Raw genomic sequence first — 27,039 nt, 5'->3', positions numbered from 1 at the left:
TTTATACAGTACACTCAAATCACTTTAGAATCTGGAAAAAAAGAGTCTTCCAGAAAGTCCACATGAACACAGAAATGAGGCAAGACATGAGCACAGAATGTTCAGATTCTGCCACTAACCATATTAAGCTGCTTGTTTTATTGCTAAACCTAAGGGAGAGATTTGATGGGAGGAAAATAGGAAGCAAGACGGCAGGAACCCTGGCTATTTTGGGAAGAATATGTTATTTTCTTGATCAGTTTAAGAGCATTAAGAATTATTTATAAGATAAATAGAATTAAAGGGGTTTCAAGGAGTTAAACTATAAAAATACAAATTGTTAAAAATGATCAAAAACATCTGTAAAATCATATACAATTTTATCATATATCTTTCTTTTAAAAAATTCATGTTCTACGTTGTAGGTATTAGCAGTCAGGTGATGAACACAGCTCATGTTTTATGTATAGAACAGTTGACTTCATGTCTAATGCAGTTGGCATTAGCCTAGGAGTTATAAAACCTGAGTTCTGTGCTCATCTTTGGTCCATGCTGATTTCTCTATCTCTTCCAGTGACAAGGAGCGTGGTGATGTCCTGGCCACCTCTGTATCTCAAAAGGATGCTCTGAAGATAGGTAAGACAATATAAAGCGCTTAACAAGATAAGCCAAACACAGACATATTGTCCTGAGAAGCCCTATTATCATCTCTTTTATACAAAAGAGCAACAATAAGAAGAAAAAAATCTCAAAGGCAGTCTCGAATTATAAAAATGTTGGGAAGGGATGCAAAACTCTATAGGATAGGAAACAACAATAACACTGAGTCCAAACTACTGTTTGCATTCTATACTACAGATTCTCAGGAGGCTCCATCATGGAGTGCTCCAGAGTACTATTTCATTGACATGTTGTGCCAAATATTTTATCTGTGTGGCCTTTATTTTCCTAAAAAGTGCTTGAAATGCTTTTTAGAAAAGGCTTTTCTTAAAGAACAATGACAATAAGAAATTCAAATATATACTAAACATATGAAAGAGGGCTCACCCTAATTAGTAACCAAGGGGATGCAATGATCTCATCATAGAGCTTCCTTGTGTGCCGGCTCAGTTTCTCAGTCACGTTCGACTCTGTGCAACCTTATGAACTGTAACCCACCAGGCTCCTCTGTCCATGGGATTCTTCAGGCAAGAATACTGGAGTGGGTTGCCATCTCCTCCAGGAGATCTTCCGGACCCAGGAATCAAATCTGAGTCTCCTGCACTGGCAGGCGAATTCTTTACCACTGAGCCACCAGGGAAGCCCACAGAGATTCCATATTTGAAACAAATCAGAAAGTGTGACAGTACTATGTGTTTTTGGTTAAGATGTGAAGCTACAGAAATTCTCATACACTTTTTATGCACTTTATCAAATACTTTCCCTCCTGTTGTAAAGTTATGCATGACCCAGGATTCCATTTCTTGTTATATTTCCCCACAGAAATGCATGCTTATATGCATTAAGACAGCAGTCCCCAACCTTTTTGGCACCAGGGACCAGTTTTGTGGAAGACAATTTTTCCACAGATGGAGGAAGGGGACTCAGGATGATGCTCACAAGGAGCATGCAATCTCTCACATGTACAGCTCACAGTAGGTTTCGTGTTTGTATGCTCTGACGCCATCAGTGATCTGACAGGAAGCAGTGCTCAGGCAATGATGTTAGCAATGGAGAGTGGCTGTAAATACAGATGAAGATTTTCTTGCTTGCCCACCACTCTCCTCTTGCTGTGCGGCCTGGTTCCTAACAGGCCTTGGACCAGTACTGGACTGTGGCCTAGGGTTGGGAAGCCCTGCACTAAGATACCTGTAAATTAATATTCATAATATTTTTCAACTGGAAATTGCCCAACTTCCTAACAAGAAAAGACTGAAGAAACAAATTGTGATCGTGGTTACTTGATACAACAGAACACGACATAGTCATGAAAATGGGTGGTCCTCATCTACACGCAGCATTGACGAATCTTCCCAGGAAAACATTGTGTACAAGAAGCAAAAACACAAAAGCATCCACAAGATGAGTCCATTTACATGAACACAAACACAAATTAAGTTGAACTCCTTTGTTTTGAGATGAATACATAAGTGGTAAACCATACCATAAAGAAAAGCAGGCAAAGGAAAACTTCGGAGAGCAGTTATCTCTTTGGAGAGTTACAAGTGTGGTGCTTCCGAGGGACAATTAAAATAGGTGTTTACTTTAAAACTATTGGTTAAACTAATACTGATGTTTTATGTACTTTCACGATTGTTTGTTATATTCCACAATTTAAAAATTTACAAAGATACTGTGAAGCTATAATAATCAAAGCATGTGGTATTGCAGAAAGAATAAACAGATCAATAGAACAGAACGGAGAGCCTCCAAATAGATTCATATAAATACAGTCAACTGATCTCTGACAAAGAAGCAGGATCCTTGACAAAGGCAATACAATAGAAAAAAGATGCTTTTTTTTTTTTTTTTTCAACAAATGGCCCTGGAACAACTGGACTTTTCAAAAATAAAAACAAAAACAACGGTAATCTGACAGACATCACACCCTTTGCAAAAATTAACTCAAAATGAATAATAGATCTAAATATAAAACACGAACTATCAAATTCCTAGGACAGAACATAGGAGAAAATTGTGACCTTGTATTTCATCATGAGTTTTTAGATACAACACTAAAAGCATAATCCATGAAAGAAATAATTGATAAGCTAGACTTCATGAAAACTTAAAATTTCTGTTCTGTGATAGACAATGTTAGGAGAACAAGAAGACAAGCCACAGACTGGGAAGAAAATATTTGCAAATGATACATCTGATAAAGAACTATTATTCAAAATATACAAAGAAATCTTAAAACTCAACAGTAGTAAATTAAGAAAGCTGATTTAAAAATAGGTGAATTCCTTAAGAGTAAAGAAGTAAACAGACATTTCTCCAAAGAAGACATACAGATGGCTAACAAACACATGAAAAGATGCTCAACATCACTCATTATCAGAGAAATGCAAATCAAAACCACCATGAGGTACCATCTCACACCAGTCAGAATGGCTGCTATCAAAAAGTCTACAAACAATAAATGCTGGAGAGGATGCAGAGAAAAAGGAACCCTCTTACACTGTTGGTGAGAATGCAAACTAGTACAGCCACTATGGAGAACAGTGTGGAGACTCCTTAAAAAACTGGAAATAGAACTGCCTTATGACCCAGCAATCCCACGGCTGGGCATACACACTGAGGAAACCAGAATTGAAAGAGACACGTGTACCCCAATGTTCATTGCAGCACTGTTTATAATAGCCAGGACATGGAAGCAACCTAGATGTCCATCAGCAGATGAATGGATAAGAAAGCTGTGGTACATATACACAATGGAGTATTACTCAGCCATTAAAAAGAATACATTTGAATCAGTTCTAATGAGGTGGATGAAACTGGAGCCTATTATAAAGAGTGAAGTAAGTCAGAAAGAAAAAACACCAATACAGTATATTAATGCATATATATGGAATTTAGAAAGAAGGTAATGATGACCCTATATGCGAGACAGCAAAAGAGACACAGATGTAAAGAACAGACTGTTGGACTCTGTGGGAGAAGGCAAGGATGAGAGGATTTGAGAGAATAGCATTGAAGCATGTATATTATCATATGTGAAATAGATCGCCAGTCCAGGTTCGAAGCATGACGCCGGGTGCTCAGGGCTGGTGCACTGAAATGACCCTGAGGGATGAGATGGGGAGGGAGGAAATGTTGTCAAAAAATAAATAAATAAATAAAATAAAAATAGGTGAATTCCTTAAGAGGCAAATTTCCTAAGCATATGAAAAGCTGCTCCAGATATTTCATCAGGGAAATGCAAATTAGCATAATGAGATACAACTATACACCTACAGAATAGCCAAAATCTGTAGCTCCCGCAACACCGAGCGCCGGTAAGGAGGCAGAGAAGCAACAGGAACTCTCACTCACTGCTGGAGGGAATGCAAAATGGTTCAGCCACACTAGAAGACAGTGTGACAGTTTCTTACACAACTAAACATACTTTTACCATGTGATCCAGCAACAGTGCTACTTATCAGTTACCCACCAAAAGTTGAAAACTTAGGGCCCACACAAAAACCTTCATAGGCATGTTTATCACAGTCTTATTCATAATCACCAACACCTGGAGATACTAAGCTACACTTCAGTAGCTGAGTGATCAATGTGCTGTCCTTGTGCTTAGTAGCTCAGTCTTATCTGACTCTTTGCGACCCTGTGGACTGTGGCCTGCCAGGCTCCTCTGTCCATGGAGCTCTCCAGGCAAGAATATTGGAGTGGCCTGCCATGCCCTCCTCCAGGGGATCTTCCCAACCCAGGAATTGAACCGGGGTCTCCTGCATTGCTAGCGGACTGTGGTATATTCAGACAATGGGACTATTATGCAGTGTTAAAAAGAAACTAACTATCAAGCCATGAAAAGACATGGACAGCTCTTAAATTTGTATGACTAAGTGAAAGAAATGTAAGTCGCTCAGTAGTGTCCAACTCTTCGTGATCCCATGAAGTGTAGCCCGCCACGCTCCTCTGTCCAGGGGTTCTCCAGAAAAGCACACTGGAGTGGGTAGCCATTCTCTTCTCCAGGGGATCTTCCTGACCGAGGGATCAAACCTGGGTCTCCTGCATTGCAGGCAGATTCTTTACCCTCTAAGCTGACAGAGAAGCCCCTGGTGAAAGAAGCCAGTGTTAAAGGTTACATGCTGTATGACTCCAGCTATATGATATTCTGGAAAAGACAAAAACTATAGACAGTAAAAAGATCAGTGGGTTGACAATGAGGGAAGGGAGGGGAGGAAAGCATAATAGTGGAACATAGGATTTTTAGGGCAGTGAAAATATTGTGCATGATACTATAATGGAAGATATGTGCCGTTATACATTTCTCCATACCCAACAGTGAGCCCTCATGTAAACTATGGGCTTTGGGTGTAATGATGTGTCTCGTGTATGTTCATCAGTGGTAACAAATGTATCACTCCAGTGGGGGTGGGTTGATAATGGGGAGGCTATGCATGTATGCGGGTATGGAATACATGGGAAATCTCTACCTTCCAGTCAATTCTGCTGTCAACCTGAAACTGATCTAAAAAAAATAAAGTCTTATTTTAAAAAAGAAAAGAAATTTAAAGACCAAAACCTGAACACCTGTGGCTTCTTGGAAGCTCACAAAATTTTTACAAAGCCTAAAAAGATTAATTTGTGGAACCTTTCAGTTCTATTTCATCTGCATAAGTGCTGATGAAAATCACTTGGTGAATACTTTAGAAGTTTAACATAAAGAGCCTCCTTAAATAATATGTACTTATGAGGGGAAAAACCCCAAAGTCAAAATTGGAAAACATTAGTAAGGGAAAGAACTGAAGACTTTTCTCTCCAAAAGTGCCAAGTAAGTCTGGTTTAATTGAAATTGATGGCAAAGACAACAGAGTACACTTAATTGAATTTTAATCTTAATGATCTCTAAGCCATGTTTGAAACATAAACATACATGTAAGAGTTGTTCAAGATGTTGGACATAAATATGTTTTCATAATTCAAAAGCATACTTTGAGTATGAATCTCTTTTAACAAGCTTTGGCAGGGATTCTTTTCTTCCAGATGTTTGGTGTTGTATAGACGCAACCTCCATCTCTCTGCAAATGATTTAAAACACAGTTCTAAAGATTGTATTTATTTTACAAAATGGTAAGAGGATGGAATTCTAACAGATTGTCTATAGGTTTGCAAAATGATGAGTGTGAGTGTGTGAGTGTGTGTGTGTGTATGTGTGTGTGTGCATACACTCAGTTGTGTCTGACTCTTTGTGACCCCAAGGACTATAGCCCACTAGGCTCCTCTTCCCATGGGATTTTCTAGGGAAGAATACTGGATTGGGTTGCCATTTCCTCCTCCAGAAGAAAATGATGAGAACTTAAGTCTTATAAAGTCTTAACGGATAGTGTCTATTCATCTGAAAAAGGTTCTCTTAATACTTTCCAAACCTGAAAGAATTCTTTAGTTCTAAAACAATATTAAGTAGGCTAATTAATAATTTTGCTTAAAAGAAAGTCTCCTAAGTCATAAATAGTATTTTTTTTCAAATGCATTTTCATTTAAAATGCTTGTTTTAAGCAATTTATAGAAGGCAAGATAGTTTGGTGGTTGAGAGGATGGTCTCTGAAGTTAGATTTAGATTTAAATCCCAGCTCTACCATTTACTGACTTAGACAAGTCATATGACCTCTCCCTGCCTCAGAGACTACATCCTGGTGCTCTTACAAGGATGAAAATAAACAACCTATGTAAAGAACTTTTTGCAAAGCTCCAAGCACATAATGAGCCCTCAAAAAATGTTACTTATCATCAGCAACAGCACTTTCTAGAATCTTGCTGCTCTTCCATCCAACTTGCTTGATCACTTATTTTCTATTATAAAGTGCTCTTTTAGCCACCTTCCTCCACAGCTATGGTTCCTCAGGATTTCTAGCAAAGATGCTTGAAACCATACAAGCTTATCTTTTCCTTCTCTTCCTGATACCTCACTAAAATGAAAGGGGCGTAAATACATACAAATCCACAAAGGCATAGATAATGAGAGAAGAGAGATCATCAAAGGAGAAATTACAACTGATTTTTAGGAAGAAAAGAGTGGATAGAGAAGTAAAAACTGCCTTAGCACAATGGAGAAAATGATTACAGAGAGCAAATGCCAAGGGAAAGAGAATCAACACATTCTGCCCAAACCAGAGTTGTGGAACTCAGAGGCAGCAGCACTAAAGCAGGTCAGAGTTTAGCGAGAGTCTGAAAGTTTTAAATTATACGGAGACTTTGGATCCTAACCAAGTATTTCCCTCTCCTCTCCTCTCTTAGAGACCAAATCTTTCTTTTCTGGAGAAAATAAACTAGACAGGTATCAAACTGAAGATGTCAGGTATTGTGGCAAACAGGGTGAAATTCCAGGTTGAAATATAGATGCTTAATTGACAAGTTCCCAGTAAGATACCCAACCTCCTCATAAGCTATGTTCCCCAAACACTAGCAGTCAGGTATATGCCTTCTAGTGAATATTTCTCAGGCAGAATTGGAAAATCTCATTATAATGACACTGAAGAACTTCCCAAAGAACAACCCAGCTGAACAAATAATCTGCTATAGTGAAACTCTACAGCTGACAAGCCCCATCCATATTCACAAAATTTTAGTGGTGCAGTAGTTGCTGTCATCATTGTTGTTTTGTTGTATTTGTGTGTGTGTGTGTGTGCGCATATGTGTGAAAACAGACCGTTGAATATGAATGGACAGCCTCTTGATGAAGTTATCCAGAATGAAGAACAGAGACTAGTATAAGCAGACCACATCAACTGAATAAAGAAGTCCACAGGAAACAGAGGAAAACCTCTCAAGCACTATTATTTGCATAGAAAGACAATACATTCCTGACATAAGAACAGATGCTACTAAAAGGCAGCAGCAGCGGACAAGAGAGCACAGAAGTTGAAAAAAAATGGCCCAAGTGAAAATTGTGATAGAAAGGCTGGAAGATAAATTTTAAGAAGTTTCTAGAATGTATACCAAAACACCAAAGAGAAAAAAAAGAGGAAGAAAAGAGTGAGGAAATTCAAGGATCTGATCTAAGAGGTCCAACATTCAGCTAACAAGAATTTCAGGGAGAGAAAACAGAGAAGGTAAAATTAATGATGAACTAAGAAAAGAAAACAAATTCAGAATTAAAAGACCCATGTCTGGAGTGAAAAGTGCGTGCCTAGGACAATGAATGAAGACCCAGGCCAAGACAAATTGATCATGAAATGTAGAGACGTCAGGTTTGAATAGAAGTTCACAAACTTTTTACAAAGAAAAATAGGCTTTGAATGGACACTGGGACATCACTAATGTTAGAAAACAATAGAAGGATGCTTGCAAAATGTTGAGAAACTTTATTTGTAACCTGTAATCCAATTGCATTTAAACCATGCCTGAGGCGCCTGAGGGTTCAAATGAAGGACTGGTGGAACATAGTAGTATACACAAAGGATTCCCAAAGAGGAAATCTCAGAAGCCAGGTTTTATGCTCAACTTTGAAATAAATCTTGAAACACAGGAATGAATAATGGGTACTCTCAGCACTTTTCTGAAACTTTTGAGTCCTGTGACAATTTCTGTTCTGCTAACAGCATTGGGTCAGGGTCTCAAGAGGCTGACCAAAGTGGTGAACTCTGCCCACCTCTGTGCTTTTAAAACAGTGTACCATTATGTCCACACAGCTGATAACTCTGAAAGGATGGGTCAGTGAGCAGTATGCAGTAATCAGTGAAAGTCCAATACCCATCCTGAAGTCAGTTTTGCTTAGATTTTGTATATTACCACCAAATTTTGTAAGTCATTAAAAATAAATAACAAAGAATGACCTTTTGCTAATAGCTAATAACCCAGCCTTCAGTACTCTTATATGACAAAGTGGAGAAGTGTTGTTTTTTTGTTTTTTTTTAATTTTTATGCTTACTAAGTTACAATAGAAACAGCGTATTTACAGTCCCATAAAGTGGTGCTTTTAGATGATAATTCTTACCAGAAAAGAATGGGACAAAAAAACTAAGACAAAAACAGAAACCCTTCTTGGTAGTCTAGTATTCTTTTACAAAGAATCCAGGTTATCACAGTAATTGATTCCCGCTTTTACACTAGGGATATTACTATATTAAATGGCTAAAGGATAAACTTAGGTAACAGTGGAGCTATAGTTCTTTCAGAAATAAGATAATTAAATAGTTATCTATGCCAAGAGAGCGGAACATATCTATTATACCCTCTCATTATTTCTGGCCACCTACTAGCAGTCAGGAAACTTGGGTAACCACTTTCTTCTGATATCACTTCAAGTCTACTCCTGAGTTCTTTTGGTATTATCTCAGTTGCCAGGAAAAAAAAAAAAAAGAAGAAGAAAACACTTTCTTCACTACATATACAATAGGCTGCACTGTTTATAACATTCAGGTCTCTTGCCCTTAATTTTCCAAGCCATTTTTATAAAGGGCTAAGACTGATAATAGGTTAATAAAGGTGAAACCATTTTAATGAACATGCCTACTTAAAACAAGCAGAGTTTCCATAAACTAAACCTGAAAGAGCATCCACTCCAAGCTGTTGAATCGGCTATTCTAGGGGTTCTCAATGCATTCCTGATGGGAAGTGATTGCTTTTTATTTCCTTCAAATGCTTTTTATTCATTTCACAAACATTACTTGTGAATCATGTGCAAAGCACCATGCTAACTGTAGAGGCAAGTAAGGATAAAAAACATCTAGCATTTTCCTCGGAGAAGGCAATGGCAGCCCACTCCAGTACTCTGGCCTGGAAAATCCCATGGACGGAGGAGCCTGGTGGGCTGCAGTCCATGGGGTTGCTAAGAGTCAGTCATGACTGAGCAACTTCACTTTCACTTTTCACTTTCATGCATTGGAGAAGGAAATGGCAACCCACTCCAGTGTTCTTGCCTGGAGAATCCCAGGGATGGGCGAGCCTGGTGGGCTGCCATGTATGGGGTAGCACAGAGTCGGACACGACTGAAGTGACTTAGCAGCAGCATTTTCCTTCAAAATGGAGATAGGCAATGTGTGGAGTCTAATGTAGGGGCAGCTACAGAGGAAACTGATGAACAGGAGGGGCTGGAGAAAGTAGGCTGAGGAATTGAGCTGTACACAGAGGTAGGCCCTAGCGAGAGTTAACTTGATAATTAGTGGAATGTGGTTTGTTTACCCTACTCCCTTTGCCCTGGCAATGGTTTTAAGCTATAAATAGATATAATTGGCCTAGAGTTCAGGCACGTAGTAAGACTTCAGAATTCACTAGTCAACTGTGATTGACCTGTCAAAAAGTCCATACACAATGAGAAGTTGCTGTCTCATCAGGAGATTGGCCTGTATTGCCAGTGAGCAATTGGTCATTATGGATGCCCAACATTCAGTTTTCCTTTCCTTGGAAAACAACAGCTTGGTTCCCTTCAGGGAACCTCCTCACTGTTAGGTGGGATCATGGTGATGCGTGATGCGTTAATAATAGGATCTATAACCTTTTTGTATGGAAGCTGCTAGAGAAGCTGTCTTTCTCTGTTGGATGAAAAACCTGGAGAGAGGTGGCTGTAGGATTCTGACTCTCGTGCTATCCCCAGGCATATGGAAAATGGGAATGAAGCCCAAAATGGCAAGAGTTCTGATAACAGGACTCATAGACTAACTAAACCTCATCCAGAGATTGAATCCTAATGGTTCTCATACTTTACCCATAACCTCATGGAACTCCATTAAGTGGGAAAAATGAAGCCATTAATACACACATACACACACACACACACACACACACACACACACACACAGGAGAAATGCATCCAGGACATTTCCCTAAGTGTGAAAACAAGTGTGTAACAATTGCTTACCAGTATGTGATAGGTTGAGAAGTCAAATGTTGCTTTTTAAACTGATTAGAGAGTATTCTGAAGGGAATGGAAGAAACAGTTTACTATCAGTGAGGGGAAGCACTTCAGTAAATGTAACATAAAACCGAAAATTAGATTTTAAAAACAGAAATTCTCTCCCTCAGAAAGTGGATATGGAACTGAAAAATGACAAGGGTTGTGATTATTGACACAAGCAAGTCAACAAGCAAAACCAAGCAAACAGGAAAACTGTAAGATATGAGAAAACTGAAGTAATTCTTCTGCTACTCTAAAACACAACTTTAAAAGACTACGTGGGTTACATCTTCTGACTGGTAATACGTCATGCTGGTACTTTTATTTAAACCACAGCAACGTCTGTCTTCCTAAAAACAGTTCCTGTACTCTAGAAAAGTATAATATGATGTTTCAGACTAGCACTGGGCTAACAGAGCTTTAACAGATTTTCAAAACCCCTGCATTTCACAAATATCACATCCCTCCTAACACCTCTACTCTGAACGTAAATGAAAACAAAGCACAACAAAACGCAGTCATTGAAGAATACCATTACCTGCAAATTATAATCTGAAAAAGAGAACCACTGAAGCAAAACTTTAAAATAAAATCATATAATTATCTTAGAGAATTTTTCTTTATATATAAATTTTCTTCCCCATGAGCATGCACAAAAGTAACCTATGAGTACTCATGGGGTTTCTTTTTAAGTCTTTGCCTGCTTGCTTTAAAGAACAGAGGAGAAGAATCTGCTTAAAAGCAAATACACTGATAAATGTTTACCGATAAAATCTTCCAGATGGGACTACTTTCAAGGAAGGTCAATTACAAGCCTCATGTCTCTCCTTTTAATGATATCCTTTAATGATCCCCTTCCTCTCCCAGAAAATTAAATCACAAAAACAACTTAGGCTGAGAATGACCCAGTAATCCTCATAATCACATTGCAATGACAGACAAGGAGATCAAAGCACAGGTGTACCGAAAACTAGAGGTTTCCATTCTATTAAAATGTGAACTTGCTAAAACTAAGATCAAAAGCACTTTTACCTCTTCACATCCCAGCAACTTCCAGTATTTTAAAAATTTTGTAGTTTCCTTGATTAATAAGCTTCCCTTGATTTTCTCCATCCCAGTTTGTACCAAACACTGTCAATTCTTTACATATTATGGCTATGTTTTCATAAATTCAACAATTAATTAATGCTATATATTTGGTGAATTATGTTGTACCTCCTAGCACCAAAACCCTCAGCTTTATTATAAGCTATTATCTCCAACATTGCAAAGAGAGAATTTAGTGATGGAAACATATACAAAGATAACTCAATACCAATACATTAACTAGAAATTCAATTAGGTGACTAGTAAGTGCCTTCAATGAGAGAGGTTTATTTTTGTCTCATAAGAAGAAAATGCTGAGGTAGGCCAGGCTGAATATCGTTTCCACCAGAGAACTAAGCTCCTATTCTTTTTTTGCTCTACCATCTTTAAGATGTGCCATCTTCTCTCAAGACCATTCAGGTTGCAAGATGGCCACAGGTGCTCCAGTCATCACATGAATCCTCCCAAATCAATACTATAGGAAGAGGAGCAAGGGTGAAAGGGAGTACTTCTGGGCAGGAGCTCGTTTTGCTTACATTTCATTAGCTACACTTATTTCTAAAGGGGATAAGAAATGTCTTTTGGCTGGGCAAATGTCACCCAATATAATTAAGATTCATTTGTAACCATAATTATATTGATCACCAACTGAACAAATCTGTTGAGGATATTTAGTCAGCACTAGCAGTCTCTGCTGGGCTTCCCTGGTAGCTCAGCTGGTAAAGAATCTGCCTGCAATTCAGGAGACCTGAGTTTGATCCCTGGGTTGGGAAGATCCCCTGGAGGAGGGCATGGCAACCCAGTGTAGAGTTCTTGCCTGGGCAGTCCCCACGGTCAGAGAAGCCTGGTGTGTTACAGTCCATAGGTTCGCAAACAGTTAGACATGACTGAGCACAGCAGTCTCTGCCACACTATAGAATCACTGATTTCTCAATTTCGAGTGGAATCTGGTCTATTTCCTTATTATGGATAGAGAAATTGAGAACAGAAAGATTAAGAAGTCTTCCCCAAACTGCAGAACCAGTCAGCCAGAGAAGTAGGAGCAGAATTCAGACACTTAGTCTATCAGTAAAGATCTGGTCCTTTGCTAACAAAGCAAACTCCAACGAGGTTAGCCCAGGAAATTCAGCTAACCAACATGAATAATAACACGTCTTAATACCTGGGCCAAACCCAGTGACTCACACAGCAGGCTTTACAGTCATAACCGCTCACGAGCTGTAACACTCACCCTCTTTGGCGATAAAGTGAGAATCACCATATATACCACAAGTCATATACATGTTTACATGGTCACTAAATTACCAAGAAAATGAGAGCTGTGCTGTATAATATGACAGTTACTTTTCGTAGGAGAGCAGAATGCTCTACATCCATGGGCAAAAATTGTAACTTGAACTTTATGAGTGGATGCTAGATCTTTCGTGATGGTGGCTTTTTAAGCACACACACAAACAGGTTATTATGGCATCTCCTGAAACTGACATTCTCAAAATAGTGTTCACCACTATACAAAGGAGGTTTGAATGTTCTGAGGCCATTTGTTCTTTTAAGCCATTGCTCTCATCTTATTTCTTCCTCAACCACGGTCATCACCACTTCCTTACACTCGCTCCCAACAACATTCCCAACGAAACACAAGCAAGACGGTCAAGTCATTACTGCAAGCTTTCTTCAGCACTTTGAACTGCATAATGAGGCTCCTGCTCTCATGTTTTACGTCTTAAGCATGTTGAAAGCAGGGTCTCTACCATCTTTATTTTCCATAACGCTCAGCATATGGTAAAGATTCCAATTTTCTTTCACAATGCCATGCTTAGAACATTTCAATGCTCTCCTAAACTGGCCTCCCTCCCTGTTGCCAGTGGCTTTGCTGATCATTTTTTTCTCAGTCCCATTCACCACCTGTTCTGCTGAGGTCATCTAAGTCAGCGGTCTCCGCCCTTTCTGGCACCAGGGACCGATTTTACGGAAGACGACTTTTCCATGGACTGGGGAGGGGGATGGTTTTGGGGTGACTGATGTGCATTACATTTATTGTGTACTTTAGTTCTTTTATTATATCAGCTCCAGTTCAGGTATTCAGGCCTTAGACCCCTGACCTAAGTAATTTCTCAAAAATACAGAACATAGCAAGCCATACTTATATTTGGTGGTGCACCAATATCTGTAAATATAAATTAAAAATATTTAGAAGGTGGCTCCCACCTGAATTCACACTTAATCTTATTCCTTGCCATCTGTTTGCAGCAAAGGTCACTAGCTATTCAGCAACAATCATCTCTTTTCACATGTCTGTGACTTTATAATGCTGTTCCCACTGTCTGAAATGACCTTCTTTATGGAGAGATTCCAAATGGCTTCTAAGGTGTAAGTCAATTACTATCTACACTAGGTATATCCAGCATTTCCTAGAAGATAGGGAAGCCTCGTCAGCAACTTGAGTATATCTCTACAAGCACTTCCATTATTACACTGGGTCTGTCGACTCTGGAAAATTTTCTGAGTGTAAAGCTTGTATTATTTCATTTCTCTGTGGGTCCCAGTTCTTGGCACACAGGGGATACTCAGTAGTCTACTAGAGGAATAGATGTCAGTTTCCCTAACTAGACTTGAATAATTTTCTTGTGGGTCTACCTGCTTGTCAAATAGATTTAGTCTCATTTGATCCCATATTCACACAGGGTAATGCTTAGATTGCAAATACTGTCACATCTCTTGTTTTTCCAGTTAATCTCAGGAGTCTTTAAGTAGGAAATCTGGTCTCCCACTTGTTGGTTATTCAGTCTAACGTAGACCCTTGCTTCTAAACTGCAGGCAGAGAGATGACCGCAATTAGCATGAAGGCTTCTGCCACTACAGCGTGGTATCACAGCTCAACACTGGTCTTGTTAACTCCTGTGTCCTGCTGCTTCAGGCCTCCACTGGCTTCTAGAATGGACCAGCCACAAACTTCAAAACTGTTGCTCTTTGATTTTAACTCTTGCTTAAATAAAAAGCAGCCCTCATCATCAACCTTAGGTCATGGCCTGGAACAGGCAGTCCAGGCTTCCCCTTCATCATGATGTGTTAACACCTTCAGGACCTGTTATATCAGATAGCATTATTGCCTGACTAGAGACCACATGTGGAGAAGGCAATGGCACCCCACTCCAGTACTCTTGCCTGGAAAATCCCATGGATGGAGGAGCCTGGCGGGCTGTAGTCCATGGGGTCGCTAAGAGTCGGACACGACTGAGCGACTTCACTTTCACTTTTCACTTGCATGCATTGGAAAAGGAAGTGGCTACACACTCCAGTGTTCTTGCCTGGAGAATCCCAGGGACGGGGGAGCCTGGTGGGCTACCGTCTATGGGGTCGCACAGAGTCGGACACGACTGAAGCGACTTAGCAGCAGCAGCAAAGATCACATGACCCCATTTTAATGTGTTTCCCTTACTTCTCATTTCACAGAGAAAGTTGAGGGTTCAGGCTCTTTTCTCCAGTAGACTCCCAAAGTTCTTGGGTGATTTGGTTTGCACTCTCCTTAAACATTACCAAGGAGAGGAGCAGGTTTTAACGAAAAGGAGATCTTGTCACACTCTTTCTCTAAGGAAAGAGATGCCTGGAGGCCTAATGTTTACATAACTAAGGGACTTTACTTAGTGATTTTTTCCAAAATTAATAAATGAACCCCCAAGAGATTTTCCAGTAACAGACTGAGTCCCAAGATAGATTTAGAATTTCTGTCTCTCAAGTCATTCTTACATACGCATGCAGATGCTTACTGAAATGAACAGTCATTTTTTCCAAGTCCTTTCTCCTCAGGAACAGTAATTTATGACCATACAGACAAGGTAGAATTAGAACAGTTGAGCAACCCTCATCTTAATTGTCCTTTCCTGAGTGGCCAAGGAAGTGGTGAGTCTGATAACTATTTTTTTAAAAGGTACAGCTCAGTTCAGTCGAGCCGCCCTACTAATCTAATAAGGCAAAGAAGAGATTCACTCCATAGTGAAGATCTGGCATTCCAGGGTCAATCTGGAGTAGCAGAGGAGAAATACAATAACAATAAATTTCAATTAGATGACAAAGTCAGTCATAGATCACTGTGCCAGCAGCGTCTTTTCTACTAAGAACTGGGAAAGGTAAGTTTAAAATTCATCTTGTGCTCAAAGAAAATGTACAACAATACTTTCTTCAAATGTATCTACCCAGTTGAGCTTTATATAACATAGTCCAAGGGAGATTACCCCAAACTGAGGTCTAATTTACTGAACTGCAGTGATTAGAAAAGTGCATTCTTTTTTTTTCTCACAATCTTGATGTCTCTAAAATCCAAGTGTGTTTTACAATCAATGGCATTTTGGATTTGACAGATTAGTGAATTACACATTTTCACCTAAGTAAAATAATCTAAAAAGGCAAATATGAAAACCTAAAAATTGTCCAAATATCTAGGTCCCAACCCCAGCATTAAGATGTGACTATCTTAGCATATTAAAGCGAGACACAGACAAGAGCAGTAGGTGAAGGTGAATTAGAGGAAAGTATTGGCTTGGTCAAAAAAGTCTTTTGGGTTTTTCCATAAGATATTACAGAAAAACACCCAAACAAACTTTTGGCCAGCCTCATAGTTCTCAAAGGGAGTTCCCCATCTAGCAGTCCATCAATATCAGCATCATTTGAGAACTTGTTAGAAATGCAATATTCTCAGCACCTATTGCAGAGGTACTGAATCATAATCTTTGAGTATGTCATCAAAGATTATATACTGATCCATAATCTTTGGAGTATAAAGCCTCACAATCTGGATTTTAATAAAAATCTCTGGGCAGTAACCCAGTGGCATGGCTACCATAAGGAGGGGAGATTCTAAGACCCAACACAGGGAGGTCCTTTTTTAAAGTCCCTCTGTGTCTGGGTTCTGACTCCGTATACATGAAAGCAGCTTCTAGGTAGGCAACTGCCTTCCAGGCAGATGAATTACAAGGAGAGAATCAACTGATCAGGCTACAACAGTACCCTGTCTACTTAGTAATATGTTTCTCACTATCAATTACTTAATTAGTGATCTTGTTTTTGTACAAAGTTCTTGAGTTCTGAGTATCAGTAACAACACTCAATCTAACTGGATTCTGAGAAAATAAAAATTCAGAACCTGGGAAATTAAAGGTCAGTCCAGAAATTTGAGTATACTATGAAGACATTACCCAGCAGTGCCCACTATGTATTCAAGCCATTTAAACGAACTATGCATGAAGTCAAAAGGAGTGCAGAATAAAGGGCAGTGAGGTCAAGACTGCAAACTGTCAGTCTTCCAGCCAGAGGTGGCCCACTGATGTGGTCTGCCCCACACACAGTGTTTAGAAATTGGGAAATTTCACATAAAATTTTGGAATTCTTCCTGTCTTAAAAAAGCTAAAGATTTGACATTAGGGAACCCACATCCTGGCACTTCAGAAAGAGTCTAGAGCTAAGCAGAAACTGTTTCTTTCAGATGGACTAGCAGTCCCTCTAGTTTGCCACAGTCTCCACCCCTCCTCACTGTCCAACAGCTGCCCCGACCAGGTGATGTCATTTTACATCACCTGCCTGACCCTTCATGCATTTGAGTTTGAGGATCCCTGATCCATATAAAGACTTTTCATGAAATAAATAATTGAGACGGTTTGAAAAAAATACATTATTCAGAAATTTAACTTTACTTTAGAGCTATGTGTGCATACGTGTGGACAAGGGTGTAGACATTAGTTAGTTTAAAAACAGACAAAATGTCAAGGGCAAAGGTTGTTGTGATAGAGGAGAAAAAGTACTGGACTGGAACTCTAATATCTTTACTAGACATAACGTTATCCCTGAGCCTTGTTTAGGTATCTGTTGTGTGGGAATGATAATATCTACCACGTATAGGGTTCATTGTGATGATTACATTAGGTAATGTATGTTCAAATTCATGACATACTATAGACCCTCAAAAGTCTTTGTTGAATTAAAATTTGGTTGTGTTTCATTATCTGTGTTTTACTTTACAAATTATACCTAGCACAGATAAACATTTGGGGGGAAATTCAAAATTGACCCTTCAAAAAGCCTTACACTGCAATGAGAGAAAGGGATGAACATTATTGACTATAAACTATAACGCATGCACATACACCATGTTGGGTACTTTGTATAGACTGTCCCCTTATGGCAATACTTATGCCTACTTAGCATTACCCCTCTTTGGTACATTAAAAACCAGGGCTCAGAAAGTTTAGGTAAACTGTCCAAAGTCATCTAGCCGGTGTTAAGAACCAGGGTCTATCTTAACTCCAAAGTCTTTCCCTGTGAGCTTGGTTACAAGCTTGGAACACTAGTTTAAAAAAAAAAAAAATGCAAGTTTTCTACTCCTTCTCAAACTACTGAATCAGATTGAAAGAGGAACAGCCTGGGGATCTGCAAGTTCTATCAAAGCCTCGGGTAATTCTTAATAACAGCAAACACTACTCAGAGAAAGCTGACAAACAGTCAGAGTAAGCAGAGAGAGTTGCTTCACATTATTCCTCATGGAAGGAAGGAGGGGAGGGAGGGAGGGAGGAAAAGGACCTGGAAGCCGAGGTCTCCCCATTTGCAGGATTATAAGAAGTTCTAGATGGATGTTTTCTTTCTAACTGCACCCAAATTGTTGAATGCAAACACAAGGAGCCAGCCAACAGGAAACCCAGCCTGCCACTGCAGAGGAGTAGAGCACTTTGAACTACAGGCATCTTGTACACCCAAATTACATGCTGTGATACACGCAGTATTTGAGCTGTTCCGCAATACAGAAGCCAATTATTCTTGGCACACACTTCTATCGTGCTATCCAAATCACCATGCCTCCCATGTGGAATGGTGCCACATCAAATGCACCAAGCCATAAATTCCCTCAACTCTCAGAGATGAAAGTTGAAGGTTGGAGAGAAAGAGTGTTTGGTACACATACCATGTAGCAGAAAAGATGTTTAATTTGATGCTGCTAGATCTAGTATGAAAAACTGGGATAGCAAAACCCTGCTTTAGAAAATTTTCAGGTTGTAAACTGAATTTTTTTCAACGTAATTCAGCATAAGCATTGCATTTTCCATTTTCAGTAAAGTTACTTCTTCTATAGCATTCATCTTAAAACGCTTAATTTTCCAGTCTCTCCCAGTCAATATTTTCAAATACACTAGAGAAGCACAGACACTAAAAGAGTAGAGGCAGGAGGTACCAAAAAGTTCTGCTGAGAATCACAGAAACTATACACATCTCCTGAATAGCAGTGCTTTTTAATAATCAGACCAGTTAAACTGACTTACTTTCCCACTCCTAGACCCTTGCAAAATCCAAAGATAATTTTAATCAAACTGTTAGGTGATATTAAATTAGAAATCCTATGATAATTGTTAGTAGAATTATAGAAAATTTTAAAAACAGGAAAATGAGATACTAGATGCATCAGTTCTAGGCTTCTTAAGCTTTAATGTGCCTACGAATCTCCTAGGGATCTTGTTAAAATGCAGGCTCTGATTTAACAGATCTGCATCTCTGAGTCTCTCATGAGTGTCCAGCTGATGCTCACACTCTGGTCCAGGGACCACAACAGGGGTATAATCCACCAATGTTGAAAGTTCATGTTGGTGAAGTTGCCAGAGAGAAGACAGAGAATCTGGGACAGAGGGTTTATAACATAATGTTAGTGTTAATTAGAAGTACAATGCAAAGTTGAAAGATAGAGTGAAGGTTTATATAAATGTCCAATTTCTCCAGAAGAAATTGGTTGCATATGAAGTAGAAATATCATCTTATTTTTGAATTAGTAAGAGAGGAATTTAAGAGGATAAGTATATTTACAATCATTATATAATTGGAGTTCTTAAACTTTAAAAACATTATGACTGGATTAACTCCCCAGAAAAATGCAGACAATGAATGTGTACTCACATTTCTATATGTAATTTCAGAAGGTTCATTGAATTTTCTTCTGAAAGGCATGAACCATCATGTGGGCCCACAGGTTACAAGTTAAGACTAAATCCACACAGTTGGGGCAGGGGAAAAATCTATAATTCAAGAGTAATAGAGGGCAACTTCAAACCTGCTATGTATTTGATTGATGATATTATTGTATAAAGGCTGATGGCTGGTCAGCCATGTCCATAAAATATAAGTTGGTAGAAATATATATTTTTTCCAAGGTAAGACACAAAGCTTCTTTGTGATAGGCAAGAGGAAAGCAGCATATAAAGAAATTAAGTATATAATTAGATTGGCTAAAAATTTCATTTGAGTTTCTCAGCAATATGTTATCAGGGTCGTCCCTGGTGGCTCAGTGATAAAGAATCTGCCTGCCAGTGGAGGAAACACAGGAGACATGAGTTTGACCCTTGGGTTGGGAAGATCCCTGGAGGAGGAAATGGCAACCCACTCCAGTACTCTTGCCTGGGAAATCCTATGGACAGAGGAGCCTTGTGGGCTACAGTCCATGGAGTTGTGAAGAGCCAAACACAACTTAACAATTAAAACAAATATTATTCTGGAAAAATACACAGCAAAAAATACAGATATATGAGAATCACTGTCTAGAAAAGGGATTTTTAAAGATATAAAGGGGAACTATTGTTTTATGCTGTGTTCCAATATGGTTTTTCACTTTAATAGTTTTAAGCCTCTCACCACTTGTCTTTTTATACTAGTGAGCAATTATAAATATGTAGGGTTGTCATGTGAAAGGCATAGAGATGCAGTTTATTTTTTCTAAAGTTATTGATCACCTAATCTTATATAAGCAGCTTAGAATCTAGAAAGGGAGCTATACCTCTGTGTGTGTGTGTGTGTGTGTGCGTGCGCGTGTGTGTTCACAAAACTCTATGTCAAGGCATGATATGAAATACAGACACCACTATAGTGCTGGAGAAGACTCTTGAGAGTCCCTTGGACAGCAAGGAGATGAAACCGGGCAATCTTAAAGGAAATCAGCCGTGAATACTCATTGGAAGGACTGACACTGAAGTTGAAGCTTCAATACTTTGGCCACCTGATCCGAAGAGCCACCTCATTGGAAACGACTCTGATGCTGGGAAAGGTTGAGGACAGGAGAAGGGGGCAACAGAGGATGAGATAGTCAGATAGCATCACTGACTCAGTGGGCATGAGTTTGAGCAAACTCTGGGAGATGGTGAAGGGGATAGGGAAGCCTGGTGAGCTGCAGTCCATGAGGTCACAAAGGGTCAGACATGACTAAGAATCATTGACTAATCAATATACATTCATTAAAACCTCTATGTGCCATGCATTGTTTTAATATCGGGCATACTGGTAGATAAACAAACAGTTCCTTCTTTCATGGGCAAATTAGTCAGTAGAGCATAACAACAGCAAGATAGGTACAAAGGATGATTTCATTTCATTTGTGATAAGTCTTGGGAAGGAAAGGCATGCGTTCCATGAAAAGCCACAAGGAGACTTCATTTGAATACGGAGCATTGAAAGGTGGATGCCAAGTTAGGGCAAACCCAAAGCCACAGAGCCGGTCTTTAGAGCATTACCAGACTTGCCGGCCTGCCAAGGGCTAGCAGAGGAGGACAGCAGGAGGTGTTGAAGGAGCCAAGTGAGGTCTAGGCTGGGCTGAAGCTCTATCTAGGCCTGAAGCCGGAGGTGGGGACTAGGACATGCCTTTAGTCTGTTGAGCCCAGCGTTCAGCACTTTGACAACTCTTGGCCTGGTGGTCTGGAGAAAAGAGTGCAAGGGACAACATTTGAGTGGTTCTGTTAGAGTCAAAAAATGGACAAAACAAAGTGATCTACCATATTTCAGGGTCAAACTATGAGATTGAGCTAGAGTTATGCAAAATCATCTGCAAGAGACACCCAAGTCAGACCCAGAGAGTGGCTGATTGAGGGTACTCGTTTGGATGCATCTGGAGAAAGAAGTCTCCCATTCAAGAGAGGGTGGCGTTGTTGTTTAGCTGCTCATCTTTTGTAACCGCGTGGACTGCGGCCCCCCGACTCCTCTGTCCATGATATTTTCCCAGCAAGAATACTAGAGTGGGTTACCATTTCATCCTCCAGGGGATCTTCCCAACCCAGGACTGAACCTGTGTCTCCTGCACTGCAGGTGGGTTCTTCACCACTGAGCCACCTGGAAAGCCCTCAAGGGAGGGTGGCTAGCAGGTAAATCAGAGGAGACTTGACATGCACTGCCCTTAGAGACAGGGAGCACCTGTGGACCCAGGGAGTGAGCCTGCCCTCCTTAAAAGACCCTCTCTCCTGCTCACCTGGAGGGCCGAGCTCCTTAGAACCAGGAGAGAATAAACTCTTTGATCACGGGTGACTCCGCTTATTCTAAATCCACACTATGCAGGCATTTGGCATTTCTGAACTTACCTACAGAGAGACAATGTTTGCACTGGTGGGGCCAAAACATTTTGTAGCTTTTAAAGGAATCAACTGATATTCTAGCTTTAAGGCTCTTGTGGGCTTTAGAGGTGGGCATCATCATTCCTGAGAAGCACAAGATCACATTTTTAAGACTGCATGGTTGATGTGCAAACCCTGAAGAACGGTGAGTTCACCAAGGAAAATACTGCTCCATAAGGATCTGTGTGGGTGGCCGACTGTTCTTCCTGAGGCAACACCCCTAGGTAATCTGCCCCCAAAACACACATCATTTTCCACGTAAAATTTCTACAAGGATAGTGGCTCTGGCAGCTCTGCAGCATACAGCAGCTAACTTCTGCTGAACGCTGCCCACGTACCAGGCATGGTGCCGAGTACTGTGTGGATTATCTGTTTAATCCTCCTACTAAGGCTGCTGCTATTATTATCCTTCTTTTCCGACTATGGAAACTGAGGTTAGGAGGCATGAGTTGTCACAAGTAGTGATGACAGAGCTGGGATTCAGAGCAGTGTGACTGTAGAGCTGGCACCTTGAACCAATACAAGATATTGCCTCATACCAATGACGAAATACCATGGAGGGTTGTCCAGAAGAGCATTCTTTTCCAAATTCTAGCTTGAAAAGTTTTTCTTTTTTTTTTTTTTTTGGCTTTGTTTTGTTTTTTTTTAGTTTGGTTTTGCTGGGTCTTGGTTGTAGCATGTGAAATCTTTAGCTGTGGCACGTAGGATCTAGTTCCCTAACCAGGGATCAAACTCAGGCCCCCTGCGTTGGGAGGGTGGTCTTAACCACTGGACTACCACGGAAGTCCCATGAAAATTTCTTTAAAGAGAGAAAGGAAAACAAAGGATCTCTACCTGTATACTTTGCAGATCCAGACACCTTTTAGTGTCACACGGGGCTTGGACGTTTTCTCCTCTGAAATGAAGTGAAGTGAAGTGAAGTCGCTCAGTCATGTCCGACTCTTTGCGACCCCACGGACTGTAGCCTACCAGGCTTCTCAGTCCATGGGATTTTCCAGGCAAGAGTACTGGAGTGGGTTGCCATTTCTTTCTCCAGGAGATCTTCCCAACCCAGGGATCGAACCCGGGTCTCCCGCATTGGAGGCAGATGCTTTACCCACTGAGCCACCAGGGAATTAGAAAGAAGTGGCTTAGCTTTCTACCCACAACTCATCTTTTCTCCTGGCTTTTTTTTTTGTTCTCAGAGAGGATGGCTCTGCATATTTTAAATCTGTTTCAATTTGGCTCCTTCTGACCTATGACTGAGCAAGCATGAGGCTGGAACTAGAGGAGGGTTGGCAAAATGCAGGCTTACTAAATAATAAATGTAATAAATTATATGTTAGAACGAAAGACATGGTATGAAAACAAACAAACATACAAATAGTAGAGCCAGGACTGGGAAATAGGGGAAATTGAAGATGCAGGTAAAAATAAGATGGTCACGGCTGGCTTCATGGGGAAGATAAGACTTGCGCAAAAATCAGGAAAATTAGGGAGTTGGCTTATGGTTACTGGCGGGGAAAAGCATGTCATACAGCAAATTCTTAAGATGCATGCGTACCTTATGTGCTTGGACATCAGTGAGGAGGCTGGTGTGGCTGCAGCTGAGTAAATGAGGGGGAGAAGTATGGGAAAGAAGGCCGGAGATGAAAGAAGTACCAAATCAGGTTGTACGTTGTAAGTCACGATAAGCACTTTACCTCTGAGGGAGACGGGGAGTCATGGCAAGTTTGTGAGCAGAGGAATGGCATGATATGATCTGCATCGGCTGTTGTCTTAGAACAGGCTGTTGTGCAGCAAGGGTAGAAGCAGAGTGACCTATTGTGAGGCCATAGAAGTCCTCCAGGCCAGAGAAGACGGTGGGTTGCAATAGGGAGGAAATTAGAGGTGGTGAAATGAACTTGGGCCCTAGGTGTGTTTTGATTGTAGGGGTTTCAGGACCCCTGATGGACTGGAAATGAGATATGACAGAAAGAAGACACATAAGGATATCCCCAAACTTCAGTCTGAGCAATAGAGATGGGGAAGCTATGATTAGAGCAAATTTAGAGGCGGCTGAGTAAATCTGGAGATTTTTCCAACCTCCTCCCAGTGTGAGAAATCCTTCCCCTCCCTTCCCTCCCTCCTCCATCTTTTCTTTCCTTCCTCCCTTCATCCTTCTTTTATTCCTTCCATCCCCTCTTCCCCCTTATTTCCTTCCTTCCATGTGTATCTACAACTGTCAGACATTATACTTTGAAATACAACAGGCACAACATATCTTCACCAGCAAACAGAATGTGAATGACAGAGTAAGGCAGTGAGGGGGAACTGACACCAGGGGACCTCCTTCATGCTATCCCTCACCTCATATAAATTTAGCTTCCGATATTAGCAGATTGGAAGAAGTCACAATTTTTAAACCATGATTTGGAAAATGCAGCATTACTTCCATTTTGAGTATAATTTAGAAAATTTAGAAAATTATACTAAACCTGAAATTTGTTGTTGCTTAGAGTCACTAAATTGTGTCTGGCTCTTGCAACCCCATGGACTACAGCCTGCCAGGCTCCTCTGTCTATGGGATTCTCCAGGCAAGAGTACTGGAGTGGGGTGCCATTGCCTTCTCTGAACATATACACACTACTATATAAAAACAGATATGCAACAAGGACCTATGGATAGCACAGGGAGCTATATGCTTTGTAATGACCTATATGTGAAAAGGGCTTCCCTGTTGGCTCAGATGGTAAAGAATCTGCCTTCAATGCAGGAGACCTGGGTTCAATCCCTGGGTTGGAACCATCTCATGGGGAAGGGAATACTCCGGTATTCTTGCCTGGATAATTACATGGACAGAGGAGCCTGGTGGGCTACCGTCCATAGGGTTGCAAAGAGTCAGACACAGTTGAGTGACTAACACTTTCACTTTCATATGTGAAAAGAATCTGAAATATATATATGTGTGTGTATACATATTCACTTTGCCATACACCCGAAACTAGCACAACATTGTAAATCAACTATACTTCAATCAAAATAATATAAATTAAAAAGATATTTTATTAAACAAAAAGATGTTACAGCAGTAAATGGTCAAATATTGTGATCTCATTAAAAATATGCAGAAGTACACAAACATTTGGAAGACTAGAAATCAAGTAGTAGCAGTGGTTATCTCTGCATGGCTAGATCTGAAGAGGTTTAATGTCTTTTGTTACTCATTTTTCTTTCATTTTCTGAACATGACGTGCTTGGATGACTGAGTAGTATGGCCAGCTGAAATATGCAAAAGGGAAGAAATGCATGGAAAAAAGCATTTTAAATTTGACTTTGGATTTAAAGAATTTGGTAAACCTATCAGGTACTCAGTTGAAGGGCTCTTCCCTGGTGGCTCAGATGGTAGAGAATCCACCTGAAACACAGGAGACCCAGGTTCAAGCTCTAGGTCAGGAAGATCCCCTGGAGAAGGGAATGGCTGCCCACCCTAGGCTTCCTGCCTGGAGAACCCCACGGATGGAGGAGCCTGGCAGGCTATAGTCCACGGGGTCACAAAGAGTTGGACACGACTGTGTGACTAAGCACGCGTGAGATACTCAGGTGGGAATTTCCAATAAATATGAGTAGAAGAATTTTCAAACTTCATGGATGAGGCTAAGATAGGCTTGGATATGAATTTAGGCATTATCAGCATAGAGACAGTGATGAAAAATAACAAGAAAGCATACGTGAATCCTGGAGAACATTAAGACTGGGGAGAGCTGGGGACTGAGACTGGTATCCTGGGAAGTCCAGAATGATGGGAGCAAAAATCAAGGAGGGAAACAGAAAGAATGCAAGACCTCAAGCCAGGAGGAGAAACAGAAAACTGTCTTAGAGAAACCTAGTAAGAAATGAGCTGAAAAGCATTTTATTTGGCAACTAGATCAGAGGAACCATAGCTGAAATAGAGTGGGGGTGGGGGGCTGCAACTGGTGGATTGAGCAATAAACAGGAGGGAAAGAAAATGAAGGTAGTGTGTATCAACTCTCTTTCCATAAGTCTGTGTGAGAAAATCAATAGAGATATGGTTGACACAGCATCAAAGGAGAAGGGAATTTTTTCCTTAAGGAGGGAGGAACTCAACCAGTCTGAGAAAGAAGTCACTAGAGAGTATGTCAAAGAGAGAATATGATGGATGGAGAAATAACCAGGGGAAGTTTTGCAGGGGATAGGGTTGGGTTTGGAGTAGTCTCCCTTACTTTAAAGTGCATAAAATAGAAAATCTCTTTATAATATTAAATAGAAAATCAATACTGATTGAGCAGAATATATCAGCCTTTTTTTCTGATGACTCATTGTCACCAATTTGAACATCAATTGTTACACTTAACTCTCCTGATAGAGATGCTGTTAGGTTTCTCAAAACAGGTTGAGCTTGAAATAATGCCATTTGTAGCAACATGGATAGACCTAGGGAGCATCATACTGAGTGAAGTAAGTCAGACAGGAAAGAGAGATATCATATGGCATCCCTTATTTGTGGAATCTAAAAAGAAATGATACAAATCAACTTACTAACAAAACAGAAACAGACTCACAGACTTTGAGAAAGAACGTATGGTTACCAGGGGGAAAGATGGAGGGAAGAGATAGTTAGGGAGTTTGGGATGGGCTTGTACACATTGCTATATTTAAAATGGATAACTTACAAGGACCTACTGTATAGCACATGGAATTCTGCTTAGTGTCATGTGGCAGCCTGGGTGGGAGGGAGAGTTGGGGGAGAATGGATACATGTATATGTATAGCTGAGTCCCTTTTCTGTTCATCTGAAACTATCACAATGTTGCTTGTTAACTGGATATATCCTAATGCAAACTAAAAAATTTTAAGAAAGAAAGAAAACAGGTTGAGCTTATTGCACCTTTCCAAAAGGCCTGAGACAGCTGTGCTTTTTCAGATGCTTTTGACAGATTTTCTGTTTCTTCTTTTGTTTTCAGGCCATCAGCTGTCACTTGGCTACTATGAGTTGTGGCTTTCCTTTCCCTGGAATCTCCTACCCTCCCCCCCCACCCCTTTTCTAACTTGCCCATCCAA

General features: G+C 40.2%; 1 protein-coding gene and 1 non-coding gene across 5 annotated transcripts in view; both read right to left on the bottom strand.

The window, feature by feature from the left end:
• Positions 1 to 27,039, bottom strand: part of PDE4D (phosphodiesterase 4D) — a 972,033-nt gene that overhangs the window by 96,268 nt on the left and 848,726 nt on the right. The window lies entirely within an intron of this gene.
• TRNAW-CCA (transfer RNA tryptophan (anticodon CCA)) lies at positions 23,042 to 23,113 on the bottom strand. The gene has a single exon. It is a non-coding gene; the product is annotated as a tRNA-Trp (tRNA).

Source organism: Capricornis sumatraensis, chromosome 18, assembly GCF_032405125.1.
Source record: "Capricornis sumatraensis isolate serow.1 chromosome 18, serow.2, whole genome shotgun sequence".
NCBI lineage: Eukaryota > Metazoa > Chordata > Mammalia > Artiodactyla > Bovidae > Capricornis > Capricornis sumatraensis.
This window is presented reverse-complemented; position numbering and strand designations above follow the sequence as displayed.